Source organism: Nicotiana tabacum, chromosome 1 (assembly GCF_000715075.1).
Source record: "Nicotiana tabacum cultivar K326 chromosome 1, ASM71507v2, whole genome shotgun sequence".
In the NCBI taxonomy this organism is placed as follows: domain Eukaryota; kingdom Viridiplantae; phylum Streptophyta; class Magnoliopsida; order Solanales; family Solanaceae; genus Nicotiana; species Nicotiana tabacum.
The window spans coordinates 110,662,624-110,680,819 of NC_134080.1; positions in this window are offsets into that span (position 1 = coordinate 110,662,624).

Sequence of the window (18,196 nt, forward strand, 5' to 3'; positions counted from 1 at the left end):
TGCAACAAAATTTTGCATCCTTCGAAGACTTTCGCTCCTGCTTTACATAAAGTCAAAGCCCGATAAATGTCTGAGAGAATGATGGGGACAAGGGTGTGGTTTTCTTTGGTGGTGAGGATTTGCACAACTTTTGCGGTGCGAATATCGATTGTTCGCTCTTTGTTTGGGAAGAGCATGATTCCTAGAAAATCCACCATGAAGGCGAAGCGACGGTGAACCTGCCAAGCGTCTTTGTCTTGCTTGTTAGTAAGGCCTTTCTCATGAATTTCGAACCCATCTGACTTTCCGAACCTTGAATACAAAAAGTTGAAAGAACAACATCCATTGATGACATTGCTTTTCCTTATTTGACTGCTGATGTCCAGAAGACCGAAGAATCGATGTACCGAGGGAGCCTTTGTGAATATCAGGCTTTGATTCCTTAAACTTCCGTCAAAACCAGCATATCCAGCTATTTCCTCTAATGTAGGAGTGAGCTCGAAGTCAGAGAAACGAAAGACATTGTGAACAGGGTCCCAAAAAGTTACTAATGCCGCAATCAGATCATCATGGGGTTTAACTTTCATAATATCCGTGAGATTTCCCAAATGCTTGACGACCCATTTTTGACCATCTGCGCCTAATTCACACCACCACATTTGAAGCTGAAATAGAAACTCTTCTGTATTCGTGGATGGGGGTTTTGTGTGGTGCTCATTTTGTATCTGAAATTTGATTTAATAAAGTCAAGACTCATTTTGAAAATATACACTAAAAAATCATTTTCAGTTAAAACTATTTTCAAGATTTAAAACTATTTTTTGGATTTTTTTTTTTTTAAAAAAACAACCCATTTTATTCCTCGGTTCTCACCATAATTTCATTTAAGCTGGTCAACAAGCATGTTCGAGGCAAATGAATGCACAGGTAGCAAGTAGGATGCATCAGGATGGTCTTTTTATTTCGGGTTCACCTGTCCTAGACAGACCCAACCCCTGTGTTGAGTCTCCAAGGTCAGATGTACATGATGCAAATAGACGTTCCTACTAGGGATCCGGTACATGGCTGAGTTATTCTAGGTAAAAACCTGAGGCGTATTGTTCTAAACCTGGCTTACCCAAACGGACAGTTCGAGCCGAAGCGGGGGCAACGTACCGGGAGCACGAAAGTCTACCCGGCCTAGTTACTTGTCCCAACTTCGTCCTATTTGGTATGACTTTTAACAGAAAGGTGGGTCACGCGCACGTGTACACCATAAATTTAGAAGACTCAGAAAGAAGAAGGGTTTCGCAGCAATTTTATATACACAATTCAGATAATATTAAAGCGGTAAAAGCATCATTTAGCACATTAAGCATATATCATGTAAAAATCAGATAATAAATAAAGCCAACTGTAACAGTTATTTTAAGCTCGAATTCTTGAACCCTGAACCAGAGATTCTGGGTTCATTCAACAAGAATCCCCAGCAGAGTCGCCAGAGCTGTCACACCTCCTTTTTACGCACCCGCAGGGTACAAGGGAGTTTTTTCCAATTAAAGGACAATCGAAACAGGATTGGTTTATTTATTTCAGAGTCGTCACTTGGGAGATTTAGGGTGTCCCAAGTCACCAATTTTAATCCCGAATCGAGGAAAAGAATGACTCCATATTACAGTCTGCGTACCAGAAATCCGGATAAGGAATTCTGTTAACCAGGGAGAAGGTGTTAGGCATTCCCGAGTTCCGTGGTTCTAGCACGGTCGCTCAACTGTTATATTCGGCTTGATTATCTGATTTTATACAAATATGAACTTATGTGTAAATTTTAACTTTTAACCGCTTTTATCATTCACTGCTATTTTATAGGACTTGCAACGTCGTGAAAATATATCTCGAACCACGTTACATCAATGCACCCGTGGTTATTGACATATCTCGACTCGGTTGAGATTTGGATTTGGGTCACATAAATGTGAACACGAATTAAGGAGAATAAATTATTAAGATGCGCCTAAAGTGACTAACGTATTGTTATTTTGGGGAAGACCGTAAAATTTGCTAAACGGCCTGTCCCGGATTCTGAGTATTTAATACATATATTTTGTGAGGGCCCTTCAATTTGTCCCTTTTGTTTGGCGAGGCTCGTCTCATTTTTATTTTTAAAAGGAATTTTGCGACATCATGGACACGCATCTCAAACCACGTCACAATCAATGTACCCGTGATTAGAAACACATCTTGAATCCGTCGAGATTTGGATTTGAGTCACATAAATGTGCACCCGAATTTAAGAAGGTAAAATTATTAAATACGCGCTTAAAGAGGCTATCGCGTTATTATTCCGGGAGGGTCGTGAGATTTGCTAAACGACCCACCTTGGGGACCGAATGCTTCAATATATACATTTAACGAGGGCCCCGCAATTTGTGCGTTTTTCTTTATTTTTGTCGAGGCTCATCTCGTCCTTATTTTAAAAGGATATCCTATAACAACTACGTTTCTTGTCGCGTTTGTCTCTACTAATAGAAAACAGAAATAGTCCTAGTTAATTACATGCTTATAGGCTTATTTATAGCAGGATTCAAAATGCTTTTACAAAATAAGTAAACGTGATTACGCACACGGACAGCTGATTGAACATTACGGGCCCAAATCCAGCTCATGCGGGATGGGCCAGACCTGGGCCACTGTTTGTTCGATGCGGGCCTGCTTGGTCTGTTTTGACCTGGGCTCGACCTTCATGAGGTTGAGATTGCAAGCTTTGTGTTCTTTGTCTTAACGGGTGGTTTACCAGTTATATGAGACAATTTATCAGAAGAGAAAGAGCTTAGCTAATAATGTACAGTTTTCATGCTTGGCATACATTACAGAATATACCACACAATTAAACCAAATCTAAGATTCAACCTACTGCATTGGGAATACTTTTATCTACCAGCCTGCATATACAAACTAACGTTTAATTACCCTACAATTGATATCTACTAGGCATGCAAACTATCTTCAGTATCCAAACAACACTGCAAACTATCATGCATTACATGAGGTTTAACATAACAGTCTATAAAAAAAAATCTTCAGATCTTCTCTTTTGTATTCATGCTCAACCTTCAAGTTACATTGACAATGTTCTAATCGTGTACCTGGTATAGCCAAGCAAAAGAAGAAAGGAATGATCAGCTGAGTAGTATGCAACAAACACAGCAACAGCAGATACACAGCAACAACACAGCAACAACAACCAGCCAACAATGATGAAGCTCACGAGCAGTCGAGCCACAAACAAACAATCCCAGAAACAGAGTAATGAACCAACAGAAACAGCAGAGTATTCAGTGTAACCACACCAGCAATTCAACAATCACAAGCAGCTCAACAGGCAACCACATCAATCGGCCAAAAAAAAGCTAGACCAACATGAACTCTTATGTAATTTTCAGACAGTGTTTGGTTACGATATTCTGAGACTTTATGTTTCTTGTTTTTTCCTGAAGACTAAAAATGTCCAGCCTTTAAGAAAATCCTTTCCACAGGCTCCAAAAATCTCTCCAAAAAATCCCCCCTTTTCTCAATGGAAGGTCTGCCTCTTTTATAGCCTGAATTCAGCACTTTACAGTCTGTGTGACAACTCAAAATTCCCCCTCCCTGCTGTTTTTTTCCACTCAGCTATTTTAAATAAACAGACTCCCATGACATCCCTGACAACCCCCTTTTAACATTTATTAAACTAAAGCAGGCCATGGGCAACAAGAATATAATCTGACAGCATGTGCTGTCAGACTATTTTAATCCAAAAAGGGCTTTATGCACATGTTGTGCACAAGTGCACATGCCCTCCAATTCTAACTGCAACTAAACAAAATCAATCCCTTTATATTTCTGATTCAAATACATCAATTGTAAATAGCTATAGTCGATCTTCAATTTTGATTCAAGCAATGTTCAACGAGACAAATCAAGCTGTTACCATTCAAACAGCTAAAACTATTTAACGACATGTATCGAATCGACTATACTAATTACAACATACACAATCAAAGCCAAGGATTAGAATCAAACAGTATCAGCAAGGGGTCAGATTGCACATGTCAATACAGAGGTTAACTTGGGGATTGATTACTCAAACAGTTTCAATTCAGTAAGTTATGCAGTTCACATACACACGCATTATCAGTGAATGAGGAAACATTTGATCAAATAACAGAGGTCCAGGCAAGGTGTGAGAAAACAGTTGGTAAAATTCAAAACACAATTTGAACAAGATGTTTGGCCATACGAATAGACCTTTAACACACACACGAACTAGAATGAAGAAGAGAAGACAAACTTACCTTAAAATCTTTGAAAGAAAAGATCAGAAAAATCAACTTGTGTTTGAACAGACCCTTCTCAAAGTTTAACGGACTTTAATCGAAGTGTTTCTCAAATGAGAAACCCTTCGATTAAGGTCCATTAGACCATAAACTCTTGGTTTAAACAGGCACAGAACAGGCACGGAACATGCACGAGGAACCCTTAATCGAAGTGTTTTGAGAAACACTTCGATTAAGGTCCATTAGACCATAAACTCTTGGTTTAAACAGGCACGGAACAGGCACGAAGAACCCTAGGGTTCGAAACAGCAGATCTGGGATTCGTGTTTCCCTGGTCAGATTCGGACCAAACCAAACATGGTTTGGTCACGAGGGAGGTTCGGGGACTGTCTAGTGTGAAGATGGTGAGGTTTGGTGTAGGTCAGAGTTCGACTCGAATCTTCAAATGAAGATTCGAGACGAAGGAAGGTGATTCGAGGCTAGGGGGTAACGGATCCATGTTCAGGACAGTGAGGTGGTCCTAGGGTGTTCAAAATGTGGTCATCGGCGTTCATGCCGCCGGGTTCTGGTGAAAGGGAAATCAGGGCGGCTGCTAGGGTTTGGGGGGTTTCAGTGTTTGGTGAAGACGATGAGTGGAGGGGGGTTCGAATAGGGGGCGTGGGGTACGATAGAAAGCTTATATACGATCTAGGGGTTTAGATCCTGGCCGTTGGATCAGATGAGATCTATGGCCAGGATCTATTCACTTAGGGAAGACGGTGTCGTTTTGGGTTTGATAGTGGGTGAGACCGGGTAAGGCTGGATCGGGTCAAAATTGGACGGGTTTAGGGGGGAAGGCCTGGGTCCGTTGGATCTAAGGGTTGGACGGTTTAGATTAATTTGACCGAAACGGCGTCGTTGAGGTGAAGTGATCAACCTGATCAGGACCATTTGTTTTAGTCAGATCAACGGCTCCAATAAGGACGTTGATACGGCGTCGTTTGAATCCATGTTTGGGCAGGCCGGATTTGGACTGGACTTGAGTGCCGGTTTTGGGCCTATTTTTGTTTCATTTTTGGGCCCAAACCGATTTTCATCACTCTTTTCTTTTTTTTTTTCCTAATTTTAAAACAAAAATGAAATAAATAAAAAAAATGAAATTAAAACAAACAACAATGCAACACTTTAAAACAATTATCACACACATATAAAAATATTTAAGTAGGTTAAATCACAACCTAGAATGAACAATGCATATATATATTTTTGAATTTTCTTTCAACGACCGAATTACGGTTTGATTACTATGACAGACATACCTTGTATTTTGACTGATAAGATCAAAAATGCAAAAATGGGACGAACCACAAATGACTAGCAGTACATGTCATGAAAAATTGAAAATTTGTACAGCGAGGTCACTGGTCACTATTTTTGTTTTCTTTTGGAGTGATTGTCCGTGAAGCAAAAATCACGTGCTTACACACACCAGCAAGGTCTTTGTGGAACATGTAAGCGGCAACATTCAGGTCAGTGCAAGCTCGGGTTTCATGGTTGCTACATTATAGAGACATTGGTCATATAATGGCCAACTACCCAAAGTTGCAGCGTAATTTCAGTGGTGGATCAACTCGTCCTTCTAGTTCCTCAGCTAATGCAGTTGCACTACCTCAGGCTCGTGGTTCTCATAATCAGACCGGGCATGGAGCAGGCAGAGGTGCAGACCGAGTTACTCAGGGAGGGGGACAACCCCGTTTGTTTGCTACACTTGATCGTCAGAGTGTAGAGGCATCTGCAGAAGTTATTACAGGTATACTTTTAGTCTACTCACATAATGCTTATGCCATAATGGATCCAGGTTCAACGTTTTCATATGAGACTCCATACTTTACAATTAACCTCGGACTAGAACCTGAACAACATAGTGAGCCATTCCTAGTATCTACTCCAGTTGGCGAGTCCGTGAAAGTCACCAGAGTCTATAGAGGTTGTATAGTTTCAGTCCAAGGTCTCAACACCAAAGCCGATCTCATAGAGTTAGAAATGGTAGATTTTGATGTGATCATGGGTATGGATTGGTTGTATTCCTGCTATGCCATGTTAGATTGTCATGCCAAGATAGTCAGGTTCCAATTTCCAAATGAAGAAGTCTTAGAGTGAAAGAGTAGTTCAGCATCGCTTGTAGGTAAGTTTATTTCTTACCTTAAGGCACAACCAATGATCGGTAAGGGGTGTCTTGCCTATTTGGCTCACATTATTAATCCAGAATAAGAACCACTAGCTCTTCAGTCAGTGCTAGTTGTTAGAGAATTTCCAGAAGTTTTCCCAGATGACCTTCCCGAACTTCCTCCCGAAAGAATCATAGACTTCGGCATTGATCTCATGCCAGGCACTCAACACATATCTATACCTCCTTATAGGATGGCTCCAACAGAACTTAATGAGTTGAGAGAACAATTGAAAGACCTTCTTTACAAGGGCTTCATCAGACCGAGTGTTTCACCGTGGGGTGCCCCGGTCCTGTTTGTCAAGAAGAAATATGGGTCTCTCAGAATGTGTGTCGACTATAGGTAGTTAAATAAAGTTACCATTAAGAACAAGTATCCACTGCCAAGAATTGATGATTTATTTGATCAACTTCAAGGTGCAAAATACTTTTCAAAAATAGACTTGAGGTCAGGGTACCATCAGTTGAGAATCAGAAAAGGGGATATATCTAAAACAACCTTTAGAACTCGCTAGGGGCACTATAAATTTCTAGTGATGTCCTTCGGGTTGACAAATGCTCCAGCTGCATTCATGGACCTCATAAATAGAGTTTCCAGCCATTCCTGGATACCTTTATTATTGTGTTTATAGATGATATTTTGGTGTACTCTAAGAGCAAGGAAGATCATGCAAAACACCTCAGAATAGCCTTGCAGGGCTTGAAGGAGAAAAAGCTTTATGCCAAGTTTTCAAAATGTGAGTTATGGTTGCAGTCAGTGGCATTCTTAGGCCACGTGGTATCTAGTGAAAGAATAACAATAGACCCTCAGAAGACAGAAGCAGTCAAGAACTAGCCTAGGCCGACAATGCCAACCGAAATTAGGAGTTTCTTGGGGTTAGCTGGCTACTATAGAAGGTTTGTGGAGGGGTTTTCCTCACTTGAAGCTCCACTAACTATGTTGACTCAGAAAGCAGTTAAGTTCCAATGGTCAGACGCTTGTGAGCAGGGTTTTCCAGAGTTAAAGAAGAAGTTGACCACTGCACCTATGTTAACCTTGCAGACAGGTTCGGGTGGGTTCACAGTGTATTGTGAGGCCTCCAGAGTGGGCCTTGGTTGTGTTCTTATGCAAAATGGAAAAGTCATTGCTTATGCTTCTAGGCAGTTAAAGAATCATGAAAAGAACTACCCCACACACGACTTGGAGCTTGCAGCAGTAGTGTTTGCATTAAAAATATGGCGACACTGCCTTTATGGCGAGCATTCTGAAGTGTTTACAGATCACAAAAGCCTCCAGTACATTTTCAAGTAAAAAGAACTAAATTTGAGATAGAGAAGGTGGTTCGAGCTATTGAAAGATTATGACATCAATATCCTTTATCACCCGGGAAAAGCTAATGTGGTAGCAGATGCACTTAGTAGGAAGTCAATGGGTGTGTTGGCCCATCTTGCAGTACAAAGGCGATCTTTGGGTCGAGAAATTCAAAAACTAGCAAATGATGGAATTAGATTGGATGAGACCGAAGAATGAGATATAACTGCTTATGCCTTAACGCAATCCTCCCTTGTTGCGCATGTTAAGGCTAAGCAAGATGAAGAACTGTACTTAGTGAAATTAAAAGAAGGAGTCAGAAGCAAAGAAATCTCTGCTTTCACTCTAGGAAGTGACAGAGTTTTGAAGTTGAATGATCGGTTATGTGTGCCAGATGTAGATGGTCTTAGGAAGGCCATAATGGAGGAAGCTCACAGTTCGAGGTACTCTATCCACCCAGGTGCTACAAAAATGTATCTAGATTTGAAAGAGTTGTATTGGTGGAAAGGCATGAAGAAACAAGTAGCAGATCACGTGGCTAAATGTTTAAACTGCCAGCAAGTCAAAGCCGAGCAGCAAAGGCCTGGTGGCCTTGCTCAAGACATAAAGATACCACATTGGAAGTGGGAGATGATTAATATGGATTTCGTAGTAGGTCTACCTCGCACATACCGTAAACATGATTCAATTTGGGTTATTGTAGACCGACTGACAAAGTCTGCGCATTTCCTTCCAGTAAAGACGACGGATTCTGCAGAGCAGTATGCACAGTTGTATATCAAAGAAATAGTCTGAGTGCATGGTACTCCATTTTCAATCACATCTGACAGAGGTCCTCAGTTCACGACGCAGTTTTGGCAAGCATTTCAGAAAATATTAGGTACCAAGGTCAATCTAAGCATCGTTTTTTCATCCACAGACCGATGGCCAGGCAGAAAGGACCATTCAGACTCTCAAAGATATGCTGCGTGCGTGTGTTATAGATTTTAGTGGTAATTGAGATGATCACTTGCCATTTATAGAATTTGCTTAGAATAACAGCTTTCAGGCCAACATTGGTATGGCTCCTTATGAAGCGTTGTATGGGCGGAGATGTAGGTCTCCAGTGGGTTGGTTTGAACCAGCAGAGGTGCCGTTGATTAGTCCAGAGTTTGTTTGTGAGGCCTTGGAGAAAGTTCAGCTAGTTAGAGAAAGACTTAAAGCGGCTCAGAGTCGTCAAAAGTCTTATTCTGGCAAGAGGCATCGTGAGTTAGAGTTCATGGTTGGTGATAAGGTGTTTTTGAAAGTTTCACAATGAAAGAAGTTATGAGGTTTGTTAAGAAAGGGAAACTTAGCCCTAGATTTATCGGACCTTATGAAATTCTAGAAAAGAAAGGAAACGTGGCCTATAAGCTAGCGCTACCCGTTGAGTTGTCCTCTGTTCATCCTGTCTTTTATGTTTCTATGCTTAGAAAGTACATTCATGATGAGTCGCATATAATACCTGTCGATACCATAGAAATTAAAAAAGGTTTGACTTATGAAGAGGTACCTATAGAAATTCTCGATAGACAAGTAAGAAAGTTGAGAACAAAAGATATAGCATCGGTAAAAGTTTTGTGGAGTAATCATGATTCAAAAGAAGCTACGTGGGAGTTCGAGGAAGATATGAGGAAGAAGTATCCTTATTTATTTGAGTAACAAGGTATGTGAACCTAGGTTTGGCTTGACATTTATATTTCATTTATTAAATACAAGTTAGCAAGTGTTTATGTCCTTCCTAGATTATATCTAGTTGTTGTAGTGATTTAGTTTATAACAGAGTATATTTAATTCATTAAAGTGATTTGCTTTTGCTAAAGTGTTGTGCTTTAGATTCTTGTTAGTTATTGTGGTACGCCGGAGTGTGAATAATTAATTTATGAGTTGTGTATGGTGCTTATGAATGGCCTGTTATGGTATATTTGGTTGTTGTTGGTGTATTTGTGGTATTTGTGACACGAATATTTTTTTGGATAGTCCAATTTACAAGGAAAACTCTTCCGAAATTTTTGAAAATTTAGGGAGTTAGCCAAAATTTTGAGTCCCTTGGAAAAGTGAGTAGTGCTAAGAAAACTTAAGAGGTACAAGGACCTAAGGAATGATTGTTAGCTTAAGAATAAGGCCCTAGCAACATTCGAGAATGAATGTTTTTAAGGAGAGAAGATAGTAACACTCCTCAAATTTATAAAAGTTTCAAGATACGCTAATTATAGAACTAAATTATTATTATTATTACTATTATTTTTATCTTGCCTATAATGAAATATATATATATATATATATATATATATATATATATATATATATATATATATATATATATATATATATATATATATATCTGTGTGTGTGTGTGTGTGTGTGTACTTAAATAATTGGATATACAATTAGGGAAATATTAATAATTTTAATATTATTAATTATTAAAAGTGAATATCATTAATTACTAGTTTAAAAAAAAGGGGAAAAGGGCCTAAAGTCCATGTTGGGAAACAAAAGGCTTAAAGCCTTAAGCAAAACAGAACTTGGTTCTGTTTAGTCACGTAGAGGCAAAAAGGCTTAAAGCCTTTGGAAAAGAAACGAGAGGTCTAGGAGCAAGAACAAAGCAGCGTATCAGTCATTGAGAGCTATTCTGCAGGACCTTCTTTAGGCCATGACTGAGGTAATTTTTTTTACGGAATTGTAAGCTATAACATCATTATATACTAGAATCTAATACCCTAATAAGGTAAATTCATAGGAAAGTTTTACAAAACCTCAAGAACACCCATCAAATATGAGTTAAGTTTTTGGTGTTAATAGATAAATTCTTCATTTTTATTGGATTGCTATGACGGGTTAAGGTTGTTAAAGGCAGTAAAGGATGTTAGAACAAGACCTCACCCCAAAAGTAGAAATTTAGAAGTTGAACCTAAAGTTCTTAGCGTTGACAAAAGATTAATGCTTTTGGGAAGTTGGATACTTATTGTGACTTATCATTGTAGTATTTGATCTTTGAGCTGATTACAAGAATTGGAACTTACATTGTTGCTTCAAAGGAGAAATTGAGGTGAGTTGATACAACCCTTTACTAAAGTGGTTTAACTCACAAAAGCACGCATACAAGGTGTTTGATGAATTGCATAAAAGAGTTAATATATACTTAATTGGAGTAGTAAGTACCTATTAGCTTAGAATTATTTTCTAGCTAAAGTCTAGATGATTATTTGGATATATGTGCATAAATTCCAGATTTTATGTTATTCTTATATGCCATTTTCATGTTGAAAATTCATGAAGGAACAAGAACCTTTATAAATACTTTTGAATGTTTATTTCATTCTTATGCCATGCCTTACATTTAAGGATACCAGTATGAGTATGTATAAAAGATTTAGACTTGAATAGTCACAAGTAGAAGTTTTAGAAAGAAAAGATTTTTGGGAGTATCCTTTATTCGGAGAAGGGGTCATCGTCTAGGCCTAGGGTCCTGACCAAGGCGTTGACTTCCTGAAACTACTTGTGCCAAAGTAGGGAGCACACGAGCCGAGGGTCTCGTTGCTAAGAATTTACTTAGCCATGCTAAGGTATGAGACATGAGCGCTGAGAACCATGAAGCGAATGGCGCCTCGTGGATTGGACCTATTCGATAAGGTTGAGATCGAACCCGTGCCGATCACACGGTGACTGAGACAGAATTAAGTCAGGATAATTGGAACTCCCAAAGTATAAAGTGAAGTATTTTTTTATAAGAAAGAAAAAGAAAAGAATTTCTTTTAGAATATTCATAAACTGCTATTATACAATTATTTAGAATTATTCTTATAAGCTTTATATTTTACATGCATTTAGAACCTTTGCTCATAATGTATATGTTATTAAAGTTTCGCCCCCTGTTGTTGAGACTCACTGAGTACAATGGATGGTACTGACGTTCTCTTTTGGGAACCTACGTTGGTCTGCGGTACAACCTAGGAACTGAATTAAGACTACGTAGGTTCTCTTTTGGGAACCTACATGCAGGCTACGAGTTAAGACTTCCTTCTCTTCCAGTGCTATTGGTGAGCTCCGCTTTTGTTCGTGGAGTATTCCTTAGAGTCATCTTTATTTAGTTATTTCTTTGTTACTTAGAGAACTGACCAGGAAATCTCATGTCCTGAGCAGTGCGTCAGTTTATCAGTAGAGGCTTCATAGACATAGTCGTTGAGTTAAGATTCAGATGTTTTTGATAATAACTTAGCAGTATTTCATTGGTTACTATGAATAAAGTTTTGGAGTTGATTTATTTAAATGTTTAAATTAATCAAAAGTATTTAGTTAGAGTATTGCCTTGTTGCATATAAAGTTTGGAGTTATAATAGATTTGATAAGCAGAGATGGTTCGCTCGGTCATGTTTAGTGATCGAGTGTCGGTCGTGACTTGTTCAGGAAATGGGTCGTGACACTATCTCCTTTCATTTTAGTTCTTCCTCATATTGATTCCCTCTATCATTTTAGCATCCCCTCTCTCTCACAAAAATATCGACCGAGTTATTTCGTCACTATTTATAACAAATTTAGCCTAAGATCACATTAATTTTAGGCAACGCTTACGTTACGCCTGAAAAATATTGCGAAATGAACAAATCTTAAATACTAGTAGATCTCCTAATAATACCCAAAGATCATTCATCATGTAGCCTAGCTCATTTCCAACAAGAAGAAGTGGGTTATGAGAAACATGGCACTGAGCAAATCGATCATTTTTCACTTGCCTTGCAACTCTCTGACTGACAAGAAAAAAGCAGCTCTACTTGATTTAGACATTAATTAATTATTCTGTATAATGATTTTTTTTGAAGCAACTTGCAATATAAGAAAATGAAAACCTAATGTGGCAGTACCCTAGGAATCATGGGTTTTGTAGGCAAATTTTGTCGGATTGGTGCTTTTTTCTTCTTTTTGTGTTATTTTAGCATTGCGTTATACGGATTTTTCATACTCATTTGAATTCCTTACTTGAAAATTTTATGTACTTCTGATAGTGCTTCCCACCTTTAACTCAATAAAGCTCTGTTATTTTTGGACTTCTTTTTAAACTTCTCTGCAAAATGGATTCTTACATTATCTGCTTGTCAACTCTTGTGCATGCGCCACTCTTTTTTTCCAAGTTAACTTGTGACAGTGTAAAGATTTTTAGGTTATTATTGTACACCAGTTGCAACATGTCATTTACTGTCTTTTTCGGCTTACCAATCAGTGTTTATATATTATAGAAAAACATGTATAATTGATTTTCAAATAACCTGATAGGGTAAAAATTCTTTGTACCGACAAAAGTATAATAATTAAACCTTTTGTTAGGCTTACTTGATTTTCTATGTTATGCATTCCTTTCTTTTTCTCTTTATGTAATGCGTCTCAGGCTCTGCCAAAGATATGACTTAAGAACCCACCATGAAATTAATGAAGTGATGCATTTAATCCTAAACCATATGATAAGATATATTAATGCTCATTGACGTTTGATTATATTCTGAGCTCTTCAACTGATGGAATATGTAATGTAAGGTCACAGATTAGCAAGAAAAGCAAAAAGATGCGTGCCTTTTTTTTTTCTTCAGATGTTCATAAATTAATTCTGAAGGGTCGATAAATCAAAACAAGAAAAAAGAGTGAAGCTAGAATAGTAATGATATTTAAGTACTCTATAGGAAAAAAAATAAAAAGTAAAGAACAAAACCTTATTTTGTTGAATTTCTCAGTGGGGATTTATGCTGCAAAGCTGCATTGGAGAAAATATTCTGAAAATAGAGTAACATGACTAAGCTTTGGCTTAATTTGTACATGACCGTACATTTTTATATGTGGTGAACAGAATAAATATTTTGAGCTAGAAATTAATATTGATCTTATTTTATTGAAATTTGATTAGCCACTTTTCTTTAGTAATGATGAAGGTAGCTTATTGGCATGCACACCCTTATTCAGCTTTTCCATTATTTAACTGTTTCCTCGATCCTTAAATTTCCATTGGCTGCATTTAGCTGAATATTATGTTAATTTGCCTCTGTAGTGGACAAATGAGGAAAGCGAGGCTAAGATAATTCGGATATGTGAAAATGAGATGGCCGGATATTCCATTGAGAAGTTGGCTATATCGGGTCTAGAAGAAGTAGAGGCAAACCAAAGAAGTATTGGAGAAAAGTGATAAGGCAGGACATAACACATCTAACCCTGATAGGAGGGTGTGAATATCAAAAATTAGGATAGAAGGTTAGTAGATAATGGAGCGTATTTCTTTTCCTTATCTATGACATTAATATTATTCTCGTAATTGTGTTGCTGTTCTTGCATCTTGTACTACTGCTTCTTTTCAACAATGATGATGAAAAAAATAACCTTATATTTTTATTTGTGTCAATAGGGATTTGACTTTATTGACCACTAGAAAATGGAAGAATCCCTAATCCGAACATGTGGTGCATTTGTCGCTTTCCAGTTAAAAATCACAGGATATTCATACCACTCGTGGGTAGCATTTATGCTTCTCTCCAATAGCAGTATAATAGCACTTCGGTAACATATAGGAAATTAAAGGGGAAAAGGAGAAACCCCAAACCAATTCTGATAAAAATTGCTAAGCCACCCACATACTAAAGCAAATGAAAAGTGAAAAGTGAAAACCTATGGTTACATCTTTTTCTTTGTAAAGCCAATTGATTCTTATATTCCCTAGACCCCCTTATAAGATTTTCTTTATAAGACGGTAGTTTTCAATATTCGTATCATGCAAATTAAATCCGATATCACTATATTCTATAGTTCTATCGTTGCTAATATTATATTCATTGGAAGTTGATAAAGTTGATGTTATATTATAGATGTTAAACAGTCTTTCTTAGATGCTCTCTCTTCCGACTTGACCCTATGATTTTTAGGTGTGTAATGTTTTTCTATAACTGAGTTTCAGATAAGGAAATCGTGAAAACAGAGAACACTACAACTATATGCCATGGACATGAAGACTGTGGCGGAACATCAAGTTTGTTGAGCCGAACATACTCTTAACATGATATGACATTATCTGCTTTGGGCTAAGCCCACACGATTTTTCCTAAAAGGTCTCACTCCATTAAAAAATATTTACAACTTATATATAGGCTCCCAATCTATTCAGCAACAAACATGAGATTTTATTTGCGCACCCAACAACCTTTTTAATTTTGAATGGAGACAAAATTTAAAACCTGGCGTAGCTTCTACCATTTCGGTTGTTAACTGTAACAAGTTTTTGAACAATTTGTCCGTTGATCTAGTTTATGTGGTTCTGGTGTCTGAACAGAAAAGAAATTCCTTGAGAGCACCATCTTGAAGGCTTGCTTTTACTAAATTTCTTTGTTTTAAATATATTATAATTATAAATTAGACCAACCAGATTCCGATTTGTGTTCATAAAAATAGCTGTCGTGGGCTAAACAGTACTGTGAAAGCCTTGGGTCATTGTGGAGCCAGTCTTTTCTTAAGTGTTGTCATTTTGGAGAGGGAGAGGAGGAGGGGCCAATTTGTAGAGCATCCTACTATTTTTTCGGGTCAATTTAATTTATCACTTCTCACTTATGGAGAATCAATGCAACAAACTTTTAGAGTTCGGTAAGAGCTTGTTTGGCCAAGTTTTTGGGAGGCTGAGGATACTTTTTAGAAAGTTTAGAGCTTGTTTGGCCAAAATTATGGGAGGTTAAAAAGTATTTTTTATTTATTTTAAATTTAAGGTGTTTAGCCAAAATAAAAAGTATTTTTGAGTAGCAGCATAAACAGTTTTTCTGCTTTTGGGAAGAAGCTACAAATTCTAGCTTCTTCCAAGAATTTCTACTATACATTTCTTCTCTTTTTTATTTTAGTCATATTTTTATTCTCTTTCTACTATTCCTACGAGTAGATTTTAAATTTATATTTGTGAGCACGTGATTTTTGTTTTACGCGATAATCGGTCCAAAAGAAACAAAAATAATAGCAATTGGTCTTACTGTACAATTTTTGGATTTCTACGTGGCATGTTGTTAATTATTTATGATTTTTGCCCATTTTTATTTTTTATTAAAACAAAATACAAAAAATGTGTGTCATGCGTAGTTTGAACCGTAATCCGGTTATTAAATGGAAAATCATAAAATATGCATTTTGTCCTGATTGTTGCCTTGTTTAATTTTACCTACTTTTAACATTTTAATATGTGTAAATAATTGTATTAAGTATTTAATTAATGGGTTTTAATTTTGTTTTGTTTTAAAATGAAAAATATAAAAAATAAAATAAAAATAAAATAAAATAAAATAAAATAAAAGAGTGTAAAATTGGACTGAAATTAAGAATGAAAAATATATAAAAAATAATAATAAAATAAAAGAGTGCAAAATTGGACTGAAATTAAGATTGGGCCTATTCCCATTTTTAAATCTGATGCCCAACTCGAGCCCAAAACACGTGTTGCCCCGGTCCAGACCAGCTGACCTCAGGAGTGTCCAAACGACGTAGTTCTGATCTGGTTCGATCTGGGCCGTTGATCTCAGAATGATCAACGGCCAAGATCACATCCCTCATATCCACAAACAAACCCGACCCGTTCAACCTTGGTCCAACCCAGCCCCGTGTATTTGAAACGACGCCGTTTTTCCTTTAGTACATAGATCACAGCCGTTGATCACCAGCAATCCAACGGCCAACATCCATTACTCACCCCCGTATATAAACCCTTCCCCTTTTCACCCCGCGCCTAAACCAAAATCCCCCTGCCTTAGGTCGTCCCCTTCACATACCCCAAACCACGGAACCTTAGCCGCCCCACTTTCCCCTCACCAAAAACTCGGCGGCATGGACGCCGGTGACCCCCACCTTAACACCCTAGGACCACCTTGACACCCTGAACATGGATCTGTAAACCATTGATCTCGAACCTTCCCCCATCTTCTCGAATCTTCATTTGAAGATTCGAGCAGAACTCCGATCCACACCGATCTACCCCAGTTTCATACCAGGCAGTCCCCGGACCTCCCTCGTGACCAAACCATGCTTGGTTTGGTCCGAATCTAACCAGGGAAACCTAGATCCCAAATCTACCCTTAAGAACCCTAGAAGTTCTGATGCCTGGTTTGTGTCCGTTTGAGCCAAGTGATTAGGGTCTAATGGACCTTAATCGAAGTGTTCTCAGTTGAGAACACTTCGATTAAAGTCCGTTCAACCCCAAGAAGGTTCTCTTCAAATACGAGTTTGGTTTTCTGATTTTTCTAAGGATTTTAAGGTAAGTTTGTTTCTCTTTTCTTTATTCATGTCATGTGTTTGTTAAAGGTTTGTTCGTATGGCCGAAACGTCTTGTTTAGTTAGTGTTTCGAATTTTTATCAACTGTTGTTGCCCACCTTGCCCAGACTTCTGTATTTGTTCAAGTCTTTTCCTTATTTACTGATAATGTATGTGTGTGTAAATTGCATAGTCGATTGAATTTGAAATTGGTCATTTAATTAGTTCCCAGGGTCATTTTTGTTTTGACAGTGCAATCTGAATCCCCTTTTGTTGATACTGTTGGATTCCTGATTATTGGTTTTGATTGTATATGTTATAATTAGTATAGTCGATTTGATACATGTCGTCAAATAGTTTCAGTTGTTGAATGATAACAATTTGATCTGTTCTTGCTGAACATTGTTTGAATCAAAATTGAGAATCGAGTATAGCTACTTATAGTTGTTGATTTGAATCAAAAACTTAAGGGATTAGATTGTTAGCTGCCATCTGAATTGGTGGCATGTGCATTTGTGCACAACATGTGCATAAAGGCCCTTTTGAGATGAGGAATAACTTGACAGCATGTGCTGTCAGGTTATATTCCTGCTGCCCATGTCTGCTTTTTAGTTTAATAAGGTGATTAAAAGGGGTTTGTCAGGGAATATCATGGGAGGGTCTTATTTTAAGTAGTTGAGTGGAAAGAAAACAGATCACATCGGAGGGGTTCTGATTTGTCTAACAGGCTGTTAAAGGGCTGATGCTAGGCTTATAAAACAGGAGAACTTCCATTAGAAAGGGGGGACTCAGACTGATTTTGAGAGAGCACATATACAGACACATACACAAGAGAAAAAAAACACAGAAAATCAGAAACTGTTTCTTCCTACTGTTGTTTGGGCTTCATTTGTTTTCAGCCTTTTCAATCAATTCTGATTCTTTGAAGTTCCAACTGAGTTTATTGGTTGAGTGTTTTCATTGGTTTATTACTGGTTTTTGTCTGCCCGGAGTTCTGATTCTACTCCATTATGTGCTGATGTCATTTGGCTACCTTTTCCTATCGGTTATAGTCGTATTCTTGCTGCTGCTATTCTGTTCTTGCTGCTGCTGATTTTCCTATGTTCCTCCTCTTCTCCTTTGCATTTTCAGCATTTCCAGGTACACATTTC